Genomic DNA, 27,190 nt, shown 5'->3' on the forward strand with positions numbered 1-27,190 from the left:
ACAGAAATCAGTTTTTATTTTAATTTAGATTAAAGTAACGTAATTTTATAAAACTGAAACGTAGGTTTTGCATAACATTCTCATTTTGATTTAATCTTTGAGGGTGTTTTATTTCTGTATTGCAGTCGAATAAGCGGAATTTGTTGCTATGAATATTATACCGTAATTTTAATAAAACGCACAGTTATTTTGCAAGGATTATTCGGTAAAAATTGTCAGTGCTCAAACATTTACTGAATTTGTAATAAAAAAATACCAATATTTGCTGTAATGAAATTTTATAATTTAATATTTGAGTCCATTGCACATATTTTGTTTATAGAAAAGTTAAATATTATTTCAACAAGTTTATCAAATAAAAAAAATTAGATATTAAACAGTATATTAATAATATATTTGTAATTTCATATTAAATAGTGTGTTTCTTATATTATCGCCAAAAATGCCACTTAAGGGAGATTTTTAATAAATATAATTAATCACAAATTGCAAAACTATATTAACCTCAGATAATCGAATATCAACATGGATAAAAATTCAAATATTTAAATACGATTCACAGCTTAATTAAAACTAAACTACTATTTCACATATCATACATTTCTAATTCTAATAACAATCTTCCCCAAAATTAGTTACTACAATTACTATTCAACGCTTTAATAATTGAACTAAAAATTGAATCCTCGTACAATTTAAATTACATCTGTAATGCATTTCATCCTCCAAAGTTACAAAAAATAACCCATAAAAAAATACTCTTTTCAGTTACCAGTATACAACTACTATTTCAAATTTATGCAACAGAATTTATTCGTAAATTCTGTCGAATGGAACAGTTTTTATGCGTTACAGGGAATACGCGTTATTAGAGGTGGTTGAATGCAGTATCGAGCAACTTGTACATTTTGCGGCAAATAAATTCATCCAGTGTGCGTTGAACCAGGTCCACCGAGTCGAGGCTTTTATTGTGACGGTAAAAATTGTCAGCTAACTCTTTTAAGCCCGCCAGTGACGACACCGAGATGGTACAAAAGGGTGAAATGAATATAACCCTGGGTTTGGCGAGGTTAATTGCGCTACTCGCTCGAGAAGCCACGTTTTTACGGTTGTTGGAATGGCTATGCAAGCTTTTTCTCGACGTGCACTGTAACTCACGATAAATAAGTCGAATAGTAAACGAGCCGAGTGCAAAAACGATACATGACACTGTGGATATTTAATGTATTACTGTGCCTTTTCTCTTAGGACGCTTTTAAAGACCGTTTATGCTCGCTGCGTTCGTGTGTATCGTTCTTTTGCGTCATACAGGGCGTTTCAAAGGGCTTGAAAAGTTTCAATGACGGAGAAAAATATACTGTAAATATGCCCTGTTTATTCTTCGTTATGAAGCTTATTCATTCAGTGTAAACGGTTAATCAGAGTTTTTCGAAATATTTGTTTATATGGATATTTTGTGTACTTTATAATTATATGTTTACTTTATAATTTACGTTATTAATATTTTACTGTATATATAATTATAGGTCCACATAATGATTTTTTCACATAAATAGATTAATACTTTTTTGCAAAGAGTATGAAAGAGTATCAGCTAATGCAATAAAAAATATGTGATTCCATTTAAAAAAACATTAATGACCTTCATATATCCTTTACACGTCCACCTACAAAAAAAATATACTACCAGCATATGTCCCTCTCAAAACCATTCAACTTCATCTAAAACATTATTTGCTATGAGTAATAATGATGACGCAAATCTAGATGGCAAAATGTGGTGAACCACTTTGTATATATTAATGTGTGACTACCACATGCTAGATCTCCATCTCAAATCTTCATTTGAAAAATTTAAAAAAATGCGATAGGAGCGAGGTGATTTGTCCGATAAATGACAAATTCGCAGCACACAGATCAGTTAACGTGATCAATAGTGATCACATCCGTTGAAATTTTTCTCACTCACCGCCCAGGCACGTTCGATGCTAATCGACGTTCTTGAGATATAGGCACAAGGCTTTTCGTGGTCGACGCGCCATTTTGCAGTCAATATAAGGAAGTCCGTTGGGGTGAACAGTTGTTAATCAGCGGAAATAGGTCGACACGTGGTTGGAATGCATGCTCCTCGTATCCGGTCAATTTTTTTACCGACAGACAAAAAACGAGATCAAAAGGAGGATACCGAACTGCGCTCTTTCAGACGGAATTCTGTTAGCTGGTTACCAGATCGACTGGACCCTATTACGACATTGTGTGAACACGATAAAAAGCAACTTCGAGAACGGTCAATACGACCCCTTTATCCTGCTGAAATTTCCGAGGCGACTTTTATCGCTTTTGATGGTTTATAATGTTACTTAGCTTTTTCTTTCATGGGCGACTTGTATCTTCGTAATATCTCTGTCTGATCTCGTTTTAATGTCTCTTTCTATGAATGCTAAATGAAATGGGGAGATGAGGAGAGAACGGATAAAGAGGTTTTATAATAGGATTTGTGGAATCGTTTCAGTAATGTTGTTGGGTTGTTATTTTATTTTGGAGAACGTAGAAGGATTTTGGTATCTTTGATGAGATAAAATGACTACCGTAGTGAATTTAATTATAATTAGAGTGATGCACATTATAGACAATAATAACTTAAGTTTTTTTAACTTAATTCAGTGATGTCTCATTTGAATTTATTTAAACCCTTTAATTTCATTTACTCAAATTATTTTATTTAATTGGAAGTATCTGATGTGAACTTATTTTAATTCATTTAATTTATTTAAACTAGTCGAATGAAATTTGTTTAAGATATTTATTTTGTTTCTAAAAAGCCTTTAAACTATTCTATTCAAACTTATTTGAATTGTTTTAAATTATTTTACTCAATTTGCTTAAATTGATTCGAATTTATTTAAATTATTTCATTTAATTTAGTCAAACGATTTAGTTAAAATCTAATTGTTTAATTTTCAAATTGTTTCATCTAATTTACTCAAGTTATATTTAACTTACTTCAAGTACTTGGTTTGAATTATTCGAGTGTTACGCTCAAATGTATTTATACACGAAAATACATATTAAATTTTATGAACACTTAACGACAATGTTCCACGTAAAAGTTAATAACGAAAAACGAATTAAAAGCCGTGTAGGACAATACTAACAAGTTATTTCTTTTACAGACCCCAGAAATGGACTATAGCAGTGTGAACAGAGTCGTCGTTCGAGAACGAGTGAGTCAATGCTTCTACTATTGATTTCTTTTATATTTCGAAATTTCATTGTTCTCGGAGGCAACGGATTTTAAAAGCTTGTCATATTATTCATTGTATTAAAAGTCCATTTAGTTTCTATATATTTGAAGTGCACTTTTGTACAAAGTAATACTAAACGATTCTGGTGAATATAATTTGATATCTAGATAACAACTTTATATTTCACATCGTTTCTGATTTTTATGGAATTATTCCTTTCCTCATTTACACTACCATTTATTTCAAACAAAATTACTTAGACGGATGTTGAATACACATTTTCAATTTATTTTTGAAACGAAAATAAAATGAATAAGTATCGAACTATGTACCGATACTATCTCGATAAAATATGGCGGGCAAGCACGGTAATCTTTTATAATATAAAATATAAAGCTCAAGGGTCAAGAGCAAGCATCTATTACTCGTAGTATGATTTTTGGGACCTCCAGCGGAAAATCAATACCCTCTGGCGGTCCTTGTTTATCCTAAGTTACGCAGACTCCTAAGTATGGTCTAAAGAATATCTACGAAAAAATGTTTTTGACTTAACAAAATGATTTTGGTTTGAAGATATAATACATATACTTTAATCTTGATAATTTACTTTTTTAGAAAATTTACAAAAAATGTAATTTCCAAATGTTTCAAATATCGTATTAGTGCAAAGAGCGCATGGTGCCTAAACTTGGCACCTTTTATTTACGTGTAATGTACTTTTATGGGATTTGTTAATACTCTTATAAAACGTGAAGGCAAAAAAGTGCGAATCAAAATATATGAAAACGATCGTTCAATTGAAACGGTGAGCGAGTAGAGTGAGCCATGGCGCTGATCTACGATGACATTCGCGAAAGCCACTATAGTGGACCGTCGTACAGAGAGATGGTATCCGCGAAAGCCACTGTAGTGGCGCGTCGTGCCTAAAAGGTTAACCCTTTACCCTACAATAGCGTCACACTCATAACGCACGCTACAGTTCATACGTGACAAACCAGACACGTATTTTCATCGCAACTGAATTTTGGATTCACTTCTAATTATAATCTTCGCAATCAAGGATCGTCGATTGTGAAACGTTCCTAACTTTTCAATTTTCTTTATTTGTCTTCATATTGTAGCAATAATTAGTGAGCTGTGAATAACGCAACTGCTTAGAAAATTGTAGGGTAAGAAGTTAAATGTAGAAAAGTTTGATTCAGACTGAAGAGATGAGGTTAGCTTACATTTATTCTATCTTTGAAAAGAGCGCTTATTTAGTAGAAAGCAAAGTAAGCTTAAAAAGTAGAAAGCGAAATTCTGTAATAACATAAAATCATTTATATTAATCATACACATATTTATGTAGGTTTCGTAATAGCATAATCTATCAAGATAAAAAAACTCGTTAAAATCCCAGTCACATTTCAGATGCTATCCCTGCAAGAAATATAGTACAATAACTTAAACATGACCATCTCTATCTCGATCCTATTTAAATATTTTATCTTATGAATAAACCGAGATACGAGAGTATCCTCGTATACGAAAGACACTTAATCGAAATTCATCGAACTTTCGTGACATGGTACGCCAAACGTCTAACGTCGAAACTATTCTATGTACAAAGTCGATTAGCAAAGTTGAAATATTTGTTACCGGATCGCTGTACGGCTTCTAGTCGTTGCGACATACTCGAGTTTCGATTCGAAACGGAGCGCATTGGTTCCGGACGAGTGTTCAAACGACAATTCGTTGCTGTCCAATTCGTTTCTTTTTTTTTGGCTCTTTTTACTTTCGATACGAAACCTCTTTGTAACGCGTTATTCTCCCTCTAAAAAAAGTGCTTTGATATTTGTGCGTCAGAGAAGCAGCGAAATCTAGTTACACATTCGGTCTGTAGGATTAAATCGAAATTATTGGAAATTTTGGCGTGTACGTCGAATTTTCAAATATATAAAAATATGAGAAATTTAGAAATTTAGAAATTGTAAATATTAGGAGGTTAGAGATTTAGATACTTGGGGGGTGCGAACTTCGAAGATTTGGAAATTGTGTAATTTGTAATTTGGTAATTTCGTAACTGGATTTTGAAATTTCGGGAATTTTGGAAATTTGAAATTTTGGAATTTCGGGAATTTTTAAATTTGGGGAATTTTTGACATTTTTGAATTTGGCGAATTTTGGAATTCTGAAACTTTGAAATTTGGGTAATTCTGGAATTTCAGGGATTCTGGAATTTCAGAGATTCTAGAATTTGGAGAATTCTGAAATTTTGGAATTTGGGGAATTCTGGAATTTTAGGAATTCTGGAATTTGGAGAATTCTGTAATTTTGGAATTTGGGGAATTCTGGAATTCTGGAATTCTGGAATTTGGAGAATTCTGGAATTTTGGAATTTGGGGAATTCTGGAATTTTAGGAATTCTGGAATTTGGAGAATTCTGTAATTTTGGAATTTGGGGAATTCTGGAATTCTGGAATTTGGAGAATTCTGGAATTTTGGAATTTGGGGAATTCTGGAATTTTAGGAATTCTGGAATTTGGAGAATTCTGTAATTTTGGAATTTGGGGAATTCTGGAATTCTGGAATTTGGAGAATTCTGGAATTTTGGAATTTGGGGAATTCTGGAATTTTAGGAATTCTGGAATTTGGAGAATTCTGTAATTTTGGAATTTGGGGAATTCTGGAATTCTGGAATTCTGGAATTTGGAGAATTCTGGAATTTTGGAATTTGGGGAATTCTGGAATTCTGGAATTCTGGAATTTTAGGAATTCTGGAATTTTGGAATTTGGGGAATACTGGAATTCTGGAATTCTGGAATTTTAGGAATTTTGGAACTTGGGGATTTTGAAATTTTCAAAATTTGGAAGTTTGGAATTTTGGAAATTTCATAATTACATTATTTAGTAATTTGGTAATTTGGTAATTTGATATGTTGGTAATTTTGTAATTTTGTAATTTGGTAATTTAGAAATTTGGTAATTTGGTAATTTGATAATATACTAACTTAACTTAATAATTTGACGACTCAGTGACTTTAATAATTATGTGCCTTCGTAATTTGTAAATTTAGAATTATAGAAATGTGTCAATAACATATGTTCAAACATTATTTCTCCATACACAAATAACACACACATCCGTACTAAACGATTTAAAAAAAAATGAGATGCATACGTAGCTTCAAAGAAAACAGTACGATATTCCACGTAACCAGCTCCACGTAACATTTCATATTTAAACAACCACATAAATATTTGTCTTAACGCATTCATTCTGTTGCCCATTTAGTGTCTGCACGCATAAGGTAAATTGGCTTTTACGCGTTTAATATATGATTATCGGTTGCTTTAATAAATCAATTCACGGAACACAAACGTTTCGATGATACGATAATAACTCCAGGGAGCCAGAGTTTATCGCGCGAATACTAATTTTCCGAGGAATTAAACTCTCCAAGCTGGAGATGTTTCAAATTTTCACGGGATTTTCGTGAAAGAGATTCGTTTTCTCTTTCTTCTCGCGTAATATCCTTCTTTCGTGATGTTTTTATAGCGAGTTATTTCTTTCAAAACGAGGAATACAGGTGTTGAAGCTGTATGCGCTTAGTTTTTTATTCGCTTTTTATTTCATTACATCAATGTTTATTTTTGTGCTCCTCGTTGGATCAACATTTTTATCGATTATTTCTTATTTGATAGTAAATTATTGATGTCATTATTGATGTTTTAGTATTTTCATAGTGTGCGTACTTGCACAGAATGTGTATTTATTTCGATTAAAGTTTTTAATTAATTTTGTATAAAATTAGTATTTTACATTTTTTAGTGTTAGAAAAAGTTTACAGACTTTTTGATTGGTATTTCATTTGTCTGATTAAAGTTGCTTTGCGAGATAATTAATAATAATAATTGATTGACTAATAATAAATTAACAATAAAAATTACAAGATAATTTCGTACAAGCAAAAATTTTTAATAAATTTGACACAATTACTTTACTTTTTTATTTAATAACAGTAAAGTAGGTTACAGATGTTTGATCAGTAAATTATTTGCTTCATTGAAGTTTCTTCAATTCCGCAATAATTTTCTGAATATACCAGCAAAAATTTTTTAATGAAATTCACACAGTTACAGCTTTCTATTTTTATTTAATAATGGGAGAAAGTAGGGCACCGATTTTTTACTAGTAAATTACTTGTTTCATTAAAGCTTCTTTAATTCCGGAATAAATTTGTGAATATACCAGCGAGAAATTTTTAATAAAACTGGCACAATTACTTTACATTTTTATTTAGTAATAGAATAAATTATGTTATAGATTTTTGATTAGTAAATTTGTTCGATTATATTCAGGAATGTATAAAAAATTCCTGAAAATACGTGTAACTGTTAAAAGAGAAACGAACGTTCTAAATTAATATTCGATAAAAGTATTTGTCCTAGTTCATATTTACCAATGTCATAATTTTTAAACTGTCGCAATTTTAAATCGAGGAACCAATTCAGTCAGAGATTAATAAATAGAATACATTTAAAAGCGTCTCTATACGCCTTTCACAGTCAAAGGATTAAATTAATCCTCGAGATATCGATATAATATTAACAACCAGCAGTTCATGGTTTCACCTCGCTCAAATATGGAAGTAAAATACGTCCATGTATATAAAAATTGAATATCGTGATCGCATTCATGATACGTTCTGATCGTTGTTGAAAGTTCGGTTAAATCTAAAAATTAATTCCACGAATGTTATATTTCGATGCGAATTGAAAAAGCAGATATTAATGAGCAGAGATGAAATGTTGCAAAAGCGCTTGGATCACCTGAAACACTTTTATTCCGCGTAAATAGTGCAAACTGCTGTACGAATTTCTATGCATGGACAAAATTGGCACATTTTCAAGTTAAATACGGGAACAGTATGAAAGCGAATTGCGTTTTATATACTGCTAAAAACGTGGGGATTTTTTAAATCTCATTTCTGATGGTACGAATGAAATTTGATTGAATGAATTTCGTGACATTTTATGATGGATCTTATTTAAAATTTGGGTATATTTTATCATGCGAAGTTTTATTATTGTTTTACATCTTACATAAATTGATTTTTATGTATTGTTATTCCAAAGTCAGAATCTACTAAAAATGTAAATGGTGCTATAGTTCTGCACAATTATTTACAATTAATTAATTAATTAATTAATCTACAATTAATTTTTCTCTAAATTAAATAAGTGAAGCCCTCAGCACACACTTTGTTACACAGTTCTATTTCAGTCGCGTAGAAATACAAAATGGCAGCCGAAGAGCTTGCATTTTTTGAATTTCATTCAAACTCTTCGGCTGCCATTTTGTGTTCCATAACGATGACGGAACTAGTAGAAATGAAATTTCAAAGAATGAAATTCACTGAACGATTGAAAGAATTCTTGTTCAGATCCTAACTTAAAGTAACTTGATGAAAGAGTGAAACCCAATAATTTCATTTCTACTAGTACCATCGTCGTTATAAAACATAAAATGGCAGTCGAAGTTCAATTCAAGAATTAAATTCACTGAACGTTTGAAAGTATTCTCCAAGTTCAGATCTTAACCTAACCCAATCTAACTTAACTTAATTTAACGAAAACGTGAAACCTGACAATTTCACTTCTACCAGTTATATCGTCGCGATAGAACACAAAATGGCAGCTGAAGAGTTCAGTTCAAGAATTAAATTCACTGAACGTTTAAAAGTATTCTCCATGTTCAGAACTCAACCTAATCTAACCTAACCTAACTGAATCTAACGAAAAACTGAAACCTATCAATTTCTTCTATCAGCTTTATCGTCCCAACAGAACACAAACTGGCATTCAAAGAGTTTAATTTAAAGAACGAAATTCGCTGAACGTTTGAAAGAATTTTCCTCGTTACTAACATAATCCAACTTAACCTAACTTAATAAAACAGTAAAACGTCAGTCGAAGAAATGAAATCTATCAATTTCACTTCTACCAGTCACATCGTCACGACAGAACACAAAATGGCAGCCAAAGAATTCAGTTCAAGATTTAAATTCAGTGAACGTCCGAAAGTTTTCTCTGTTCGCAGTCAAAACAAAGGTGACACGTCGAACAAGTGTTATACCATTACCGAATAGCGGTAATGCAATCTCATGATGTTCTTTCGTTGAACGATATCGAGTACCGACACGATGATCGAAGCCTTTTCGCGACACTGTTCAGTGAACCGTATCGGACGGAAGTATTTGGTCCATTAATCTCCCCGGTTGAGTAGGATCGATCAATTAACGTCGATAACGCGTGCAGGATAATTCCGGGTTACCAGAGAAGTGGTCGTTAACTCTACGCGCTTTTTCTATGGCTGCTGCTTTTTGCTCCCGGGAAGAAAGAGACGTGCTTTCGTGTTACGTGCAACCGAGACTGCCTCCCTTGGGAGTCAGTTCTTTCTTTTATTTTTCTTGCTTCTTACCTAGGAAATTGATATACAACCTACGCACCTGAAGATTTTTCTGCTTTAAGGATTTTTACGTACATGCAATGGTATATTCTATGATTTTTTATACACATATTTATTCAGGTGTTGCGATGTACAAGAAGTTGAAGGCAAATTTTGAAAATAAACTTTGTGATATGAGAAATCAGTTCTTTTCTTCCTTCTATCCTTTTTTTGGTTCTTTATCAAAGATAGGAAGTTGACATGAAATCAACGCACCTGAAGGTTCTTCTATTTTTAGGATTATTAGGTACATGAAATGGTGTACTGTTTTGTAGAAATTTAGGAATTGGGGGTTCTATAATTTGGTTATCGGTTTAATAATTTCTGAAAATTCGAAAATATATAAATTTGTGGATTTGTAAATTCGACATACAATAAATTTGTAAATTTGTACATTTGTGAAATCGATAGAGTGTAAATTTGTAAATATGCAATTTTTTAAATTCGACAGAGTTGCAAATAAATTTGCAAGTTTGTAAGCTTCTGAATATGTGAATATATAAGTATGTAAATTTCCACACTTCTACGTTATTAAAATCCACTATGAAAGCCCATATGACCACGAAATTCGCAAACAAAGTTAAATAATTGAAAACCTTGTAAATGTGCAAATATGCTCATATGTCATTTCGGGAATTTGTAAAATGAAAATTATTTCAAAATATTTCCCACAAATTTCCACATTAAAAAAATCCAAATTTTCGAGATTTCTAACTTTAAAATTTTGGCAACTTGAAAAATTCGAAAGTTTAGAAAATTAAGTTGAAATATTTAAAAACTGAAGAAATTGAAAAATTGATGTACTAGAAAATCGAAAAATCCAAGTGCATAGGAGTATGAAAATTTGAAAACTTAGGAGTTTGTAAAAATTTGAAAAGTTGGAAGTTTGCGAATATAGAAATTTGAAAAGTTGGAATTTTGCGAAAATAGAAATTTGAAAAGTTGAGACTTCGCAGATTTAGAAATTGGAAAAGTTAAAAATTTATAAAAACCTTTCGTGTTACGTCGAGCGAAACTACTTTCGTGAGGAGTCAGTCTACTTTTTCTTTTTCACGACGCTTCTTAACGAAAGCTAGAAAATTGATGTACAACCTTTGCACCTGAAAATTCATCTACTTCAAGCCTTGTCCGATTGCCTGTAAAGTGTTGCACGCTCAGTTCTTCAGATGCTCGTATCTTCTTCAAGGAGTTAGAGCTAAATTGCAGCATCGCACAAAAAATTTCTACCTACAAATCGCAATCTTCGAAAATTTAATATTTGGCAGCTTAAGATTGACAAAATTTATAAATTTTAGAAATTCCATCATTTTGGACCTTGTATTCTTTTCCACTTTAAAAATTTGTTAAATTAAAATTTTGTAAATTTGTAAATTTGTAAATTTGTAAATTTGTAAATTTGTAAATTTGTAAATTTGTAAATTTGTAAATTTGTAAATTTGTAAATTTGTAAATTTGTAAATTTGTAAATTTGTAAATTTGTAAATTTATAAATTTGTAAATTTGATCATTCGAAAGTTTGCAAATTTTATTTCTAAATTTTCTAACTGAGAAACTTAAGAATATGATTTTAGAAATTGGAAGGAAGTTTCAAAATTTGCGAACTTGTTTATAAATTTATAATAGTACAAGTTTATAATTTCATCACGTTTTAAAATTGTTCCACTGTTCATTTTCAAAGACGATTGTTCAACAACAAATCAGAATTAATTGATTTAATATTACTTATAATGGTATAGGTTTATGCTAACATCAATCTATAATTTCATCACGTTCTAAAATTGTTTCACTGTTGATTTTCAATGACGATTATCAAACAAGTCATAATTAATTATTCATAATAGAATCAATTTATAATTTCATCACGTTCTAAAATTATTCCATTGTACATTTTGGTGATTGTCAAACAAGTGACAATTAATAGATTTAATATTATTTATAATAGAATCAATTTACAATTTCATCACATTTTAAAATCGTTCCACTGATCCCTTTCAACGTCGATTGCTTAAAATCATTCTATTCTTCATTTTCAATAACAATTGTTAAACAAATGAAAATCGATAAATTTAATATTATTTATAATATTATTAACGATAGTAAAAAGATTACAGAGGACGTTCTCTATTAATTAAGAATAATAGAAAGTGCAATAGGTGCTGCAAACGCATTATTCATTCGTTAAAATCGTTATATCGGAAATATTTGGTTGTATCTCATGGGAAAAGCTGAAACATTTTTCGTTCATATTTCATGCATTATACCAGTGCTACACGTTCGACAACATGTAAATGCAAATTTCATCGAATGGATGAAAGTATACCTTGTTACAATATTGAAGCAACGGGAGTGAGAAAAGAACGAAAGCGCACGAAAAAACCGCACGAATAAAAATTGGATATTAACACGATGATTGCAAAATCGATTATCGATGATCAATATTGGGAATTCAATTTGGTAAAATAATTAAAAGCTGCGCGAAGGAAATTCGGGATACTAGTGAGATCGCAGTAACAATTTGAAATGGTAGATTGAAATGTTGAAATAAAAATATGATACTCGATATCAACGATGTTTATTAATTAATATTGTCAAGCCATGTTTGATATGATTATTTGTATTTTCACTCGTTTATTTTGTAAAGGGGAATAAAAATTTGTTTACTGAAAGCAAAAGTAGTAATAATATATACTTTCAGTATTTCGGAGAGATATTTTCCATATTTTTAGCCTTCAAATATGAACATTTTGTAATTTTTTTACTTTCAACGTTTTCTATTTCGATGTTGTTAAATTTGATACGTATCAAAATATTTAGTTTTCAAATTTCCAACTTTAATGAATCTCAAATTTAAAATTTTTGAACTATTAATATAAATAATGTTAAATCCATTAATTCTGATTTTTTGTCAAAGGCTAAGTACTTCACATTTCCTCTTCTGTAAATCGAGTAATATGTTAATAAAAATATCGTGTAATGTTTTGAATTCGTCTCAATGTCTTCTAAAGCTATGAATAAAAAAAAATGTATGTTCCTATTTAAAAAACCGAAGGTGACCTTGACTTTGCCACGAGAACAAACTGTTTTCAAAATTTGCTTTATTAATATCTATTGTGCACTTCACACCCAGTAAATATTATTCTAAACTTTTTTTCGTAAGTGGGAGAAAAATCTATTAAATCTATTAGTTATTAAACAATCGTCGTTAAAAATGAACAATACGAACATATTAAAAAGCAATAAAATTAATCGAATTTGGTAACACGCCGCGATTTATTTCCCATGTTTCACGCTTTGATTAATCGCTTTGAAGATTAATCTCATTATGGTAAACTATGATCAACAGCGCGTTTGAGCGCCATTTCGGTATTGCAAACAATAAATACAAGCACTCTACTGAATATCTGATTTCCTAATTACAAATTAAATTTGCCACGTTGTTTCCATTAGTTCAATTGACTACAGTTTTGCTGCAATCAGCATTATCACAATTGGCGACATAAAAGGAGGTTTTTACCTACAGTATTTGAGGACTTGAAAACCGGAAAATTCGCATACTTTTCACTTTTTATATTTTATAAAAGTTTGACGAATTTAAAAAAATTTTAATTTATATAAAATCTCATGAACTTGAAAATTTTTAAATTTGGTTTGGAAATTTTTAAATTCAGAAACTAGTTTGTTTTCTAAATATTTTTAACTTTGAAAATTTGTTTTGATAATTTTTAAATTTAGAAATTTGTTTCTTTTACAAATTTCTGAAGTCAAAAATTTATTTGAAAAATTGCTAAATTAAAAAATTTGTTTCAAGCATTCCCATATTCATACATTTGTTCTTTTAAAAATTTAATAATTTCAAAAGCTTGTTGAACTTGAAAACTAAAAAAATGTTGATATTAATAAATTTCTAAGTTTAAAGACCTAAAATATTCTGCCCCTCTCCAATTACTTTCAAAAGTTCCTACCCTCGTAATTTTACAAACTGAATTATTAGCATTCAAAATTAAAACTCTAAAATATGTTCGTTACAAACAAGAAACTCTTCCTCCCAAAGTTTGCAATAGTTCATAAACTACCTGGCACTTCTCCCTTATTTATCCTCCCTTCCTTCCGCATTATTGTTTCACGAAAACATTGAATATAAATTTTTCATGAAGCGAGTAATCAGGACGAGGAACGAATTTTCTCTTTTCACGAACGAAAGCACGTTTCTTTTTCCCATCAAAATGTTAGTCCTCGGTTCCCCTGGAAAATGCTTGCTCGTCTCCCAAAGGGACACCTCCCTTACTTTCGAATTATCCCTTGGTCACTCGTCTCCACCCGATTATATATACCGAACTTGTATTAGCTTCGATGTAGAAAACATTTTCTTTCTCACTTTTTTCTCATCTTTTTGCAACGTTTCTGCGCTTATCTGCTTTCACCCTCGTTGCAAACACCCTTATCTCTTCGTAGCGTGTGTCCACTAGATGAGTTGACGGATCGAATCTTTATAATTCAGTTCCTTCCCCGAATTCCAAAAATATATCAGGACTATATCTAGATATAACATATTTCTGGAAACATTTCTATATTTTTAGAAATTTTTTTAGTCTATATTGTATACAGTTCCTAGCCATCGAACTACCATTATAAAATTTCAGCATTTTTCACGTTTTCCTTAAAATTAAAAGACCTGTTCAAATCGTAATATTTATTAGCTATTAACATAACTACTACTGTACATAACATTAACACATGTTAATATCTTGTATCATCTTTTGCTTTGGTAGCTTTCTGGCATGCTCATACATGGATCATATGCTTTATATCTTCATTATTTTCCCAAATATCTGTAATTCTTTTCAATTCAAATAATGTGGTTGGAGAGTTGTAAACTAGTCTCTTGAGTAGGCAGACATTTTCTATGGCAGTCAAATTTCACCTGATGCACTATCGACACTCCTAACGCAAACGCACGGCCCTTAATCGCTCATCACCCACGTAATTTATCACGATAGTAACAAATTGCTATGTATATATCGTTATCGACGTATTTAGTAATAATTTGCATGACCTAAGACAATTTTCCATATATGCCATAATGTTATAGCCATAAAGTGAAATTTTCCTACGTGCCCCTAATTCGATAGCTAGGGACTCTAAATGTAATATCTCTATGACATAATTAATTTTAACGTACGTGCGCACGCTATTGCATTGATATCGATAACACCTGTGAGTCTAACATTGCCCGTACCTCATCATTTACACAACAAACGTCCGGTCGAAACAATTGCATTCCTCACATATTTTCAGTGGAGATTAATTATCAACATATTAATTTCCATGATTAATTTTAACCATTTTACATGGTTAAGGCCATGACTTTCCTTTCTATTTAAAATACGTTCCTGTGTTTCGCAACTAATCCTTCGAATCGGTAACCGAATTTCGTCGGAGAATTTGCTTCACAATTACGACGACAACCGAGCATTTCAACACAATTCAATTCGTTACCTTCCATCACTTCGTTTCGAGCTGCAAAAAAATCCAATCCTTTGTCGATCTCGGTTAAAACCCTTCAACGGGCGCATCTATTCAATTCCACGAGCACTTCATCTAGTTAACGCAGCGTATATGCCTCTTTAAAAACCTGTTATCTCGCAATTCTCTCAATTTTTAAAGCTTCGAAACTCGTGCAAACGTGCGACGTATAAATAGTGTATTCTGGATCGTTACAAAAATTCTTTGTTAAGTCTTAGTGCTATAGCGAGAGGATTAGACCTTGATGTAAGTTTCTATCGACACAACAATATACCGTGTTTAGTTTCTACGGACATTTTATATAGGTTCAGATCAATATGTTCCTGTAGCAGCAATAACAAGAAGTCGTTACATTCTGTCGAGTATTTTCAGGTTATTATTCACATCTGGTTGCCAGAATTAATCTCTGTAGAGTCCTCTATTCGCAGTTTCCTATTCGAGGTATTGCTCGCTTTTATTACTCGCCACCTTTTGGAGGAATAGACCGCATACGTCACTCGGGTTTTCATTTTCACCAGAATTTGTGTATCGAATAGAAATCAGGAACTGTTTCCCTCAGCCTTGTTCGTAAAAATTGCACGTCCACACCAGGCCTTCATCTTGTGAAATAAGCAATCGAGATAGACACGAAATAGAAAGGAGGTAGCTCCAGAAGATCGGATACATAGACACGAGGTTGTTCGCTTCGAAACATCGGATACAGACACACAGTCGTTCAGTTTGGAACGTCGTTAAAAATAAGTAGAGAGCACATATCGGTGTTATACAATTGTTCAACCTACAGTCCACTTATAAAGGACTTCAAACGATATGAAGTTGCTCGCGTTTAATTGTCGCTAAATATGGCGGACTGCGACGTATATACAAGATCCATAATACGAATTATTTAACGTATTATTTATAACATATATTATTTAACGCGTGATCAATAATGTAAATTATTTATCCTAAAATCGATAACACAAATTATAAACATATGATCAAAAACATAATTTATTTGACATAAGGTCTGTAGCATAAATTATTTAACGACGGATTCATAACACGAGTTTGCCAGTGAAAATGACACCGTAAAAGCTTTGGTTAACATTATTTAAATTATATTAAATTAACGAACGAGATTTTGTAAACAGAAAATAAGTGAATTCGCAGCTCAACTCTTGTTCTACAAAAATCATAACTCGTTCATTGTTTAATCTACAGTTTACTTATGAATATTAAAAGTTCAAACTATATAAACTTCATCGCTAAATATGACCAACGCTGCGACGCATACACTGTTTCAAAAATATATCTCCTCTCGTCATCAACAAGGTAGCACGAGTCAATATCTGTAGGCATGGAAATTAACTAGCTCGGTATTTTTCATTAGAGCTCGGTTACCTGATAAACGCAATTTCCGTGAAAAATTCACCGATAGTTTCACGTGGGTAACGCTTGCCGTGGTTCACCACGGAAATTTCGATAAAGCGTTCTCTGATACGTTCGTGGCCTGTTCTTTACACAAGAATATTGCACATATTATTCACACTGAACTTCACGTACTTAATTACAGCGGAACGTGTTATAATAAAAATCGACATTATGCTTTAATACTTTAATATTACGGTGGAATTAAATCCACTATGGTTAGTAATTTTCTTGTCAGTTCTGTTGGAAGTGTATAACATTTACATCTCATTGTAATTATATTTTTATATTTTCTACAATTTTGAAGACGTACAGAATATAGTAATTTTTCAATATAGTAATGTAGATCATTTTTATACTTGAGGAATTTTTTGATTTAAGAGAAATGTAGAGATTTTTCGATACATGAAAAATTGACAATAAATAGCTGATTAAATGTTACGTAAATTAATAGATTAATTTCATTTAAAAATTATTTAATGCTTAAATTTCAGTCACTTAAAAATTGTGTAAATCATGAATACTGAAACTTCAGTTGCTTAAAAATTATTTAAACCTTGAATACTTAAATTTCAATTGCTTAAAATATGTTTAGATCATGAATACTGAAACTTCAGTTGCTTAAAAATTATTTAAACCTTGAATACTTAAATTTCAATTGCTTAAAATATGTTTAGATCATGAATACTGAAACTTCAGTTGTATAAAAATTATTTAAACCTTGAATACTTAAGTTATAATTACTTAAAAAATAGACCTTAAATAATTAAATATCAGTTGCTTAAAAATTCTTTAAACTTCAAATATTCAAGTACCAGTTACTTAAAAATTATCAAACTGTTCAATACCACCACAAATACCAATATACCAGAATTTTTCCCTCAAAGGGGAAATATAAATCGTCTGAACCGTGTGAATTATTTCCATCGCACAAACGAAAACAGAATTCATTGTATCCATGATAACGGTATAAACGAATGGTTCCATGAATACAGAGCTAAAATTTTATGGTCGCAGCAATCGCGTTTATGATCGGTTGGGCCTGAAACGCGGGCCAAAATGTTCGATCCATCTGTAACAAGGCGACCATAAATAATTGTTGATGGTGTAACCGGTTGACGATGAATCGTTATTGATTCTCAAATGGGCCGTACTCTATGGGCAGTTAAAACTTGCTGCAATAATTCATGTAGCATCAAATGATTTCTCACTGTCGCCATGGGAGTCTTTGTCTTTAAGCGCTATTTGAAGCATTAATCTTCCGGGTGAAAAATGCTTCGTCCTAGAATTCGATTGTACAGGTTTCGCGGAAGTTTGGTCTTGATTAAAGATATTGAACGTGTGTTCGAATTTGTACTATTATTTGTTGATAAATGTAGAATCGAAATAATCGAGGCTGACGGATAAATGTTTTTTGGGAATAACAAAACAATTTAATAATTCAAACAAAAGTACAGAAATCAACTGAAGAAGATTATGCAACAATTTTTCGGACAACGTACTACTTCAACCGTTATGACAAGATTGTGGGTAAATTGAGAGGAGAACCTCTCAGACGCCATCTCTGTTGAGAAAATAAAGTACAATACGACAAGACTGACCCGCGACGCCACGCCGTTTTCCTCATTCTCTCCCGATTCCCGCGTAAAAAGAAACAAATGCCATCCGATCCTTTGTTCGCTAATTTTTCGCGCTAAATCATAGTAACGCCAAACTCTCTTGGCGCCAATTGTCCGAGTCGCCCGCTCGCCCGATCGCGCCCGATCGTACCCGACTACCCCCGAACAAACCGATCCCTCATAAATATTTAAGTAACTTTAGTTAGATCATTATTTGTTAGATAGATAGATAGATAGTTAGATACATAGATGGATAATTAGATAGATAGATAGATAGCCAGTTAACTATTGGAAAAATAGTTTTGAAAATTAAAGTTGTTACGAATTTAAAAATGAATAACGTTTGTATAAATCTGAAAATTTAGAAATTAAGAAGTATGTGGTTTGGTGATTTAGAAATTTGGAAATGAACAAACTCAGAAATATACTACAAATTAAATATCTATCTTTGTTCAGTAAAAAAATTCAAGAGTAAATAATTTCTTCATACATCAAATGCGACATTTATTTTAAGTTTTCTTATAAAACTAAATTGTTACTTCTTATAAATATCGTAGCGTTCCAAACTCGAATATATTAAAATTGTGACATCCTAAGCACTTATTTCAATTTTTCTTATTAAACAAAAATTGCTACTTTCTATAAATAGCGTACAAGTCTCAAGCACGATAAAATTACGATAAATATAAAAAGTGATTTTCCCATTAGCAATAAGAGTAGTAATTTTATCGAAAATCTGGAACAGTACGACACTCGGAAGTTGTTTACCTCAGACATCGTTTGATCGTATCAGACATAAGGGGCTTGTTTAAGATACCAGCAGACCCATGTATGAATTCTAGCTTCCTGTACAATTTCCTGCCGCGAGATTCGATTTAATCGAAGCCCTGTTCGGCGTAGTTCAACGATATCGTAACCACTTTAAGCTGCACGGCACTTTAACGCACTCGTGGAGTAAATCGACCAATAATCAATAACAGCCAGCGAGAAAGCAAGAAAATATCAGTGGTATTTAGTCCAACGTTTGACGAACGTCGCGATATGTCCGACTGAGAGATAAATTGAAGTATTATATTTGATGGCAATTAACGTGAGAGATTTAACATTTAAGGGGTTGTTTTTTCTATATCCTTGATTTTCGAGTATTTTAGAAGAGAATCGAATAAATAAGTACTTCTGGCTTTAAAGTGTTGTGGGTTTAGTAAATGAATGCTATTTTTAATAAAATTTTATGGAATTATTCATTTATGTGTTTATTCATATAAACATTTTATATGTTTAAATGACATGAACATTCATAAGTGATATTAATAAAGGTAGCAATAAGTACATGTTTTCTATAAACAATATGTAGAAAATATGACGATGCAAAATGATGTATGAAAGAGAAAAAGAGAAAATGGTTTTCAGATTTTCATTAATTATGAAACGTGATATTAACTTTGAATGCAAGCATAAAGCATAAAATACGCGAGATTGCATAGTGTATTTTATGTAGCAGATTTGCAATGGGGTACAACGAGTTTTGGAGATTGTGACTCATGTTGATAGTATTTTTAATTGCGATTATATTTCGTACATGATAAGCGAAAAGTAATAGTATGTACGATTTAAGGTAGTGAATAACAAGCAGTAAAAATATAAACCATCTGAGGTAATTAATAACAGAGAGTTATAATATGAATTATCTAAGATAATGAATAACGAAGAGTAATAATGTAAATTATCGAAGGTAATAATTAACCGAAAATAATGATATAAATTATCAAAGACAATAATTTAGAAAAAGTAATATGATTATTTAATTATGATATAAGATTTAATGTAAACAATCTTCATATTTTTTAACGTGTTTTTCACAAAAATAAAAATAGAGATCGACATATGAGTTTTTAGAAAGTCTATTTTATCTTTTTATTACATGTGAAAATTTCTAAAAATTATCTCTTCTACGTCTAAAAGATCAAATTCCAAATATTTGCTTATAATTTCAATGTAAAAATTAAAGTATTCAATTTATATGTACACACAAAAATTCACAGTTTTTTCATCGAAAAGAAATGTAGATTCTAAAAAATATTTCAAAGGAAACAATACCTACGTCATTTTTCAAGTACTTTAATTTTGGCTTCATAGAAACTTGTCAAAAGTTTATTATTCTTGGTAAACAAAAAATCTTACATTTTCCCTCGTCAATCAGGTATCTGATACTCTGTCATTCATTTTTTAAACGCTCCTTTGTAAGAACGTTGTAAGCAAGAATGTAAAACCATACTTCATCCGATTGAGACTTCGACATCATATTCCCCTCAATCAATCACAAGTGTCAGCAAGTTAAAATTGAAAGATACCATCCACAAAGTATACGCAATCCTCGGAGGTATGTGGGAATAAGGTGTAATCATTTATGTTTATCCCCTTTATTGTGTTCGGTAAACATATAACCAAACTTGTTTGTCGTGTATTTTATTTTATGACGATGCTATTTTTCTCCGTCTTATATTTTAGTGGAACCGAATCTCTTCATTTATAGCAAACAGAAGAGTTTCTTAAGTTTCTTCTGACATTTGGTGCAAATGTAAATGTATAATTGTCATGATCATTTTTTTTTAGTAAATATTTATGATATATGGCTTTTGAATTGGTAAAATTTTATATTCAAGATACGTAACATAATTGGTGTGATAATTTTGTTTCGTTGAAATTTCTGGTTTGTTAGTTGACAAATTTTCAAATTGTCTAATTTTTCAAATTTAAAAACTTCCTAGTTTCTCAAGATCACAAATTTTTTACATCCCAACGTCTTAAATCTACAACTTTCAAAGTCCCAAAATTTTATAAATTCTTGAATTTCCAAATTTGCATATTTTCAAATAGGAAACCTCCAGATGTTTAAATTTGCAGATTCTCAATATTACCAAATTTTTAAACCCTCGTATTTTCACATTCAGAAATTGCTTAATTCCTATATTTCTAATTTCTTGAATTTCCAAATTCGCAAGTTCTCAAATATTCCATATTCCCAAAATTCTAAATTGTAAAATGTTCAAAATTTACATATTTTCAAATTACGTATTTCCAAGTTTAAATTTCTAAATGTCAATATTTCAAATTTTAACTTCTAGTTTCTAAAGTGTCACATTTATGAGCTCGCAAATTCAGCTATCAGAAATTGTGATACACCAACATATTTTTCTATCCAGGTTGCAACATTAAAGAATTTATTTTATCAGTTTTTTACTGTTATTTATTTCTATCTATACAGATAGAAATCACTACAATCATTCCGCTAGAAAGATTCATTTCATGACAAACAAGGCATTAAAATATTTGCACGCAGCAAATAGACGTCGCTAGAATATATGTATAGAAAACTAGAGCACGTTTTAAAATTCAAAATATTGACATTAAAATTATTCAGTAAGAGGATATGTATCCGAAACTGGGGAACATAAGTATTTACAAATGTGAACATTGAAAAATATTTGCAATTTAGTTATTATTAACTAAATTATGTATCCGAAACTGGGGAACATAGATATTTACAAATGTGAACATTGAAAAACATTCGCAATTTAGTTATTATTAGCTAAAAAATCAAAATATCAATTTAGTCGTGTTTTGTACGTGGATATATATTTTCTTTGTGGAAATAGACAAGAAAGAAAATTAATATTCAACAAGAAAAGTTAGAAAAAAAAATGTATTATGACTGGAAGGTATTTTTACAGGTAGCAGGTAAAACTTATAAGACAAAAAGTTCTTCAAAAAGAATTCTTTTGAAGTTGTCCTCCTATTATTAATTATTTCTATTAGCTGTTTCATTATGTAATACATCGTACAACACTGTGAATTTAGTTAAGAAATACTTCAAATCATTGTATTAAACAAAAATGTGAGTCACCGTTCGAGTTAAACGATTAAACATGCTTTGTAAACAAATGAAATTTACACAAATCTTGCACTAACAAATTAGTCGGAAACATCAATTCACGTATCTCTAATAATTTCCGTGATATCCAACAAATATTACACTCCTAACATTGATGTCTGATTTTCAACCCCTCAAACATTGGCAGTTACGAGAACGTACGTGTCTAATAAAGCGAGGAATACATGCCGATGTCAACCCACGAGCTGGCGCGTGAAGAGGTTGACCCAGGTGTTTAGAATAGCACCGAAATCGTTATACTATTCCTGAATCCACATATTTCCGAATTTTTGTATCTTCGAGTTTTCATATTCTTGAGTTTCCATATCTTCAAATTTTTGTGGACTTGAATAGCTATACTTCTGAGTCCTTATATTCCTGAATCTCTACATTTCGGAGTACTTACGTTCCCAAATTTCTATATTCCTGAATCCCTACGTTCCTGAATCCCTATATACCCAAATCGCAACGTCCCCAAATCGCTACGTCCTCAAATCGCTATATTCCCAAATTCCAACGTTCCCAAATCGCCACGTCCCCAAATCGCTACGTCCCCAAATTCCAACGTCCCCAAATCGCCACGTTCCCGAATCCCTACATACCCAAATTGCTACGTTCTCAAATTGGTATATCCCCAAATCGATATATTCCCAAATTCCAACGTCTTCAAATCGCTACGTCTTCAAATCGGTATATCCCCAAGTCGCTACATCCCCAAATCGCTATATCCCCAAATTCCAACGTCCCAAAATTGCTACGTCCCCAAATCGCTATATCCCTAAATTCCAACGTCCCCAAATCGCTATATCCCGAAGTTCCAACGTCCCCAAATTGCTACGTCCCCAAATCGCTATATCCCCAAATTCGAACGTCCCCAAATCGCTATATCCCCAAATTCCAACGTCCCCAAATCGCCATATCCCTAAATTCCAACGTCCCCAAATCGCTATATCCCTAAATTCCAACGTCCCCAAATCGCTATATCGCCAAATTCCAACGTCCCCAAATCGCTACGTCCCTAAATTGCTACATCCCGAAATTGCTACATCCCCAAATCGCTACATCCCCAAATCGACACATCGCGAAATCGCTTTGGCTCCAATCGGTCAGAATAGAAATTATAGACGTCTCCTACGTATTTTCAGCTGTAGGAATTGACTTGTGCAATCGCAGACTTATTAGTCCAAAAACAATGACAGTCAAACGTCTCTGAAGTAAGTGAGATAGTGCTACTTGCGTCCAGCAGTTGTTATTGTCATTATTATTCTTATCAGCATGTATGTAACGCTGCAAGTGCTCACGGTGGTGATAGAGCTTCTTTCACTTTGGGTCGACCTCACGCGCCAGCTCGTGGGTTCACATCTGTAACAACTAAGTTTCACCAGAATTAATAATCGATATGATCGCTTGTAAATTATTCACTGTACACACATTATTCACTGTACAAGGTGTCTTATAAGTAGTGTAACTCCTGATAAGTAGCTAAGATAATACTGAACAATAGTTCTTTTTACAGAAATGAGATTTGAAGCTTCGTCATTAAATTATTAACACGCCGACCCATTAGAAAGCGAATAGCATACATAATTGAATACAAAAGAACCTAATTACAGGAAAAAACCTAGTTTCCAATAACGCTGACTCCTAATACATTATTATAAAAAACTAATATTGCTAATTATCAAAACTAAGGTAACTGACCGTGATTAGAATTCGCCAAATCATGATTTAATGATCGACATCAATTAATTAGTTTAAATTGAAATGCCTGCGACACGATGGTCAGAAGCGTTAATGAGCACCGATTGATTTTTCGACGAGATATCGAGTGATGGAATCGAAATTGAACCCGTCCACATTTGCGGTCCGAGTTCGGGGCACGTCGAATCATAAAACGGAGGAACGTGACCGGCGTCCCGACGCTAGAATCTAATTACCGACGCGAAACAGAAAGATCCAGCCGATGTTCGTGACGCGTTCATTGTTATTCAAATTTAATTATCAAACGATTCTTCATGCGATCAGCTTCTCCGCGAGACTGGCTTCGCGCTGTCTGAATTAATAATTTCGAGTGGAGGAAAACGACGACTGTCTCCTTTTTTATTCGTTCCATTATCAATTTTCTATTTTCAATCATTCTTGATGAAAGTCGAACTTGCGTTCCAGTCACGATTTATCGAGAAAATTTTCTGCTGTTTGTACCTTTATTGCAGACTTTTGAATAGCAAATTTTGTGTATTCTTTGGGGAAAACGCAGGTAGATAATTTTGTGAAGATTCTCTGGGGAGGTTTTCTACTTTTGGGAGTTGTTTTTGAAGGGGGATGAGGTAGGTAGCTGGAAATTTAGGAGCTTGGGAATTTAGATATTTGAGAATTTGAGAATTTGGAAGGTTGAGACTTTGACAATTGCAATAATTGAGAATTTGAGAATTTGGAAGGTTGAGACTTTGACAATTGCAATAATTGAAAATTTAGGAATTTGGAAGGTTGAGACTTTGACAATTGCAATAATTGAGAATTTAGGAATTTGGAAGGTTGAGACTTTGACAATTGCAATAATTAAGAATTTGAGAATTTGAAAGTTTCAAGAATTTACAATTTGAGTATTTATAAATTTGAGAATTTGGAAATTTAAGTATTTGTTAATTTGATAATTTGGGAATTTTGAGAATTTGGAAATTTTTGAATTTGGAAACTTCAGAACTTTGAAATGTCAATAATTTAGAAATTGAGTACTTGTAAATTTGAGTATTTGTAAATTTGAGAATTTGGGAATTTGAGAATTTGGGAATTTTGACAATTTTGAAAATTTTGAGGGTTTTGAGAATTTTGAGGATTTTGAAAATTTTGAGAATTTTGAGAATTTTTAGAATGTTGAGAATGTTGAGAATTTTGAGAATTTGAGAATTTGAAAATTTGAAAATTTGAAAATTTGAGAATTTGAGAATTTAAGAATTTGGGAATTTTGAGAATTTGGTAATATCAATAATTTGGAATTTGAGTATTTGTAAGTTTGAGAATTTGGGTATTTGAGCATTTGAGTATTTGAGCATTTGTAAATTTGAGAATTTGAGAATTTGAAAATTTGAAAACTTAAAACTTCCCAAGTTTTTGCTTAAGTTAAGTATTGCTAAGTTAATTGTCCAACAGGAAATTTGTCAATTTGTGAACTTTGTAATTTAAAAATGTTGTAAAATTGAAAAAATTAAAAAAATCGAAATTTCAACAATTTTGTAGTTAGGGGATATAAAAATTGGAAAAGGTGTTTTCTAAAAATTCCAAAATTAATGCATTCCTCGTAACTGCGTCAAAATACTGTTTTTACCTTTCATAAATAAACATTAATATTTCTACAAACGAACGTAAATGTTTCTGTAAGTAAACGCGAATATTTAAAAGCTACAAGTGAAAATAAATATTCCCGTAATATAAATGAACGTAAATATTAAACACGTATTTCTCGTAAAATAAAATAATTTTTAATATCAACAACATAAAATAATTATTTTAATTCCGCTCTTTGTATACATTCAGGACGAAACGCGTTAAAATTGTTTATTCATTAATTGTCAAAGATCAAAGCTATCATTCTCCGGAACGTTAAATAATTTATTTGACAACACAAATTATCGATAGATTTGTCCACGTTCAATTCGCTCCACATAAATATTGTATTTGTGTTTTTAAAAAATACTGGAACCAATCGAATGACCGAACTAATTAAACGCCAACTCGTTGGAATCAATCAAACATCCGTCCGTTTGAACTAAATTTTAAATGGAAAACACCTTCCGTCCGAGTATCGATATTGTCTGTAGTTGAAATACGTGAAAGCTTTCAAGTCTGTGTACTTTGCCGCGTCGGCAATTTTCAGTTGCATTTGATAATTAATTTCACGATTAATAAACGCGTGATCCGTGCAATTTCAAACAGTGTCGAAACCGGCGTTGATTTCAGTGAGCTACCATTTCCTATTAAAAAATCGTCGTTCTTGACTTGTTATTGATTAAATGTCCAACTTGTAATCATAGCCTGTATTGGGAAAACGTAAAGATTTACAAAATCGATAGGTTATTTGGTAAATTTTAAACGTGCGTAGTTGTAGCGGTTATCGTAATCAAATAATCGGTTTTTATTGAAGTTTATTTATGTAGCAGTAAAGAATTTTTTATGCATTTATATAAAGTTTCTGGTTAGTATTTATATGAGTAGGTCTAATTTTAAGACAATTTTATGACGAAACTGAAGGAAAGTTCTTTCTCTATATTTAAAAATCTTGAAATTCCTAAATTTGCAAAATGAAGTGTTGTCACATTTGCAAATCCCCAAACTTTCAAATTTCTAAATTCACAATTTTTCTCCTTTCCAATTTTTTTATTGTAAAATTTCTTGGTTTCCAAATCTTTCAGTCTCCACACTTTCCAATTGTGCAATTCTTCGATTTTTTATATTTTCAATTCTTCAATTCTTCAATTCTTCAATTCCTCAATTCTTCAATTCTTCAATTCTTCAATTCTTCAATTCTGCAATTCTTCAATTCTTCAATTCTTCAATTCTTCAATTCTTTAATTCTTCAATTCTTCAATTCTGCAATTCTGCAATTCTGCAATTCTGCAATTCTGCAATTCTTCGATTCTTCGATTCTTCGATTCTTCGATTCTTCGATTCTTCAATTCTTCTATTCTTCGATTCTTCGATTCTTCGATTCTTCAATTCTTTAATTTTTCAATTTTGTAAGTGTCTAATTCCTCATTTCTTTAATTCTTCAATTCTTTAATTCTTCAATTCTTCCACTCGTTAATTTTTCTATTACCGAGCTTCCAAATTCCTATTTTCGAATTCGTCAGAATTTTTAACCTTTATATTCTTATATTGTTACACTTTTTAAACTTTTGTATTGTCAGTTTCTCAAATATCCGAATCCCAAAATTTTCAAGTTTTCAACCTCCCTATATTATCAATTTCTAAACTT

At 31.5% G+C, this 27,190-nt stretch overlaps 1 protein-coding gene across 8 annotated transcripts in view; it reads left to right on the forward strand.

Annotated features, from left to right (window-relative positions):
* Nmdar2 (glutamate ionotropic receptor NMDA type subunit 2) overlaps window positions 1-27,190 on the forward strand; it is a 423,506-nt gene that overhangs the window by 95,142 nt on the left and 301,174 nt on the right. For all 8 annotated transcript variants that reach the window (XM_076530217.1, XM_012282447.2, XM_076530219.1 and 5 more), the window contains exon 2: window positions 3,174-3,224. The gene's annotated coding sequence lies outside the window, so the exon portion shown is untranslated. The remainder of the gene's footprint in view (window positions 1-3,173; window positions 3,225-27,190) is intronic.

This window comes from Megachile rotundata, chromosome 3 (assembly GCF_050947335.1).
Source record: "Megachile rotundata isolate GNS110a chromosome 3, iyMegRotu1, whole genome shotgun sequence".
NCBI classification, from domain to species: Eukaryota; Metazoa; Arthropoda; class Insecta; order Hymenoptera; family Megachilidae; genus Megachile; species Megachile rotundata.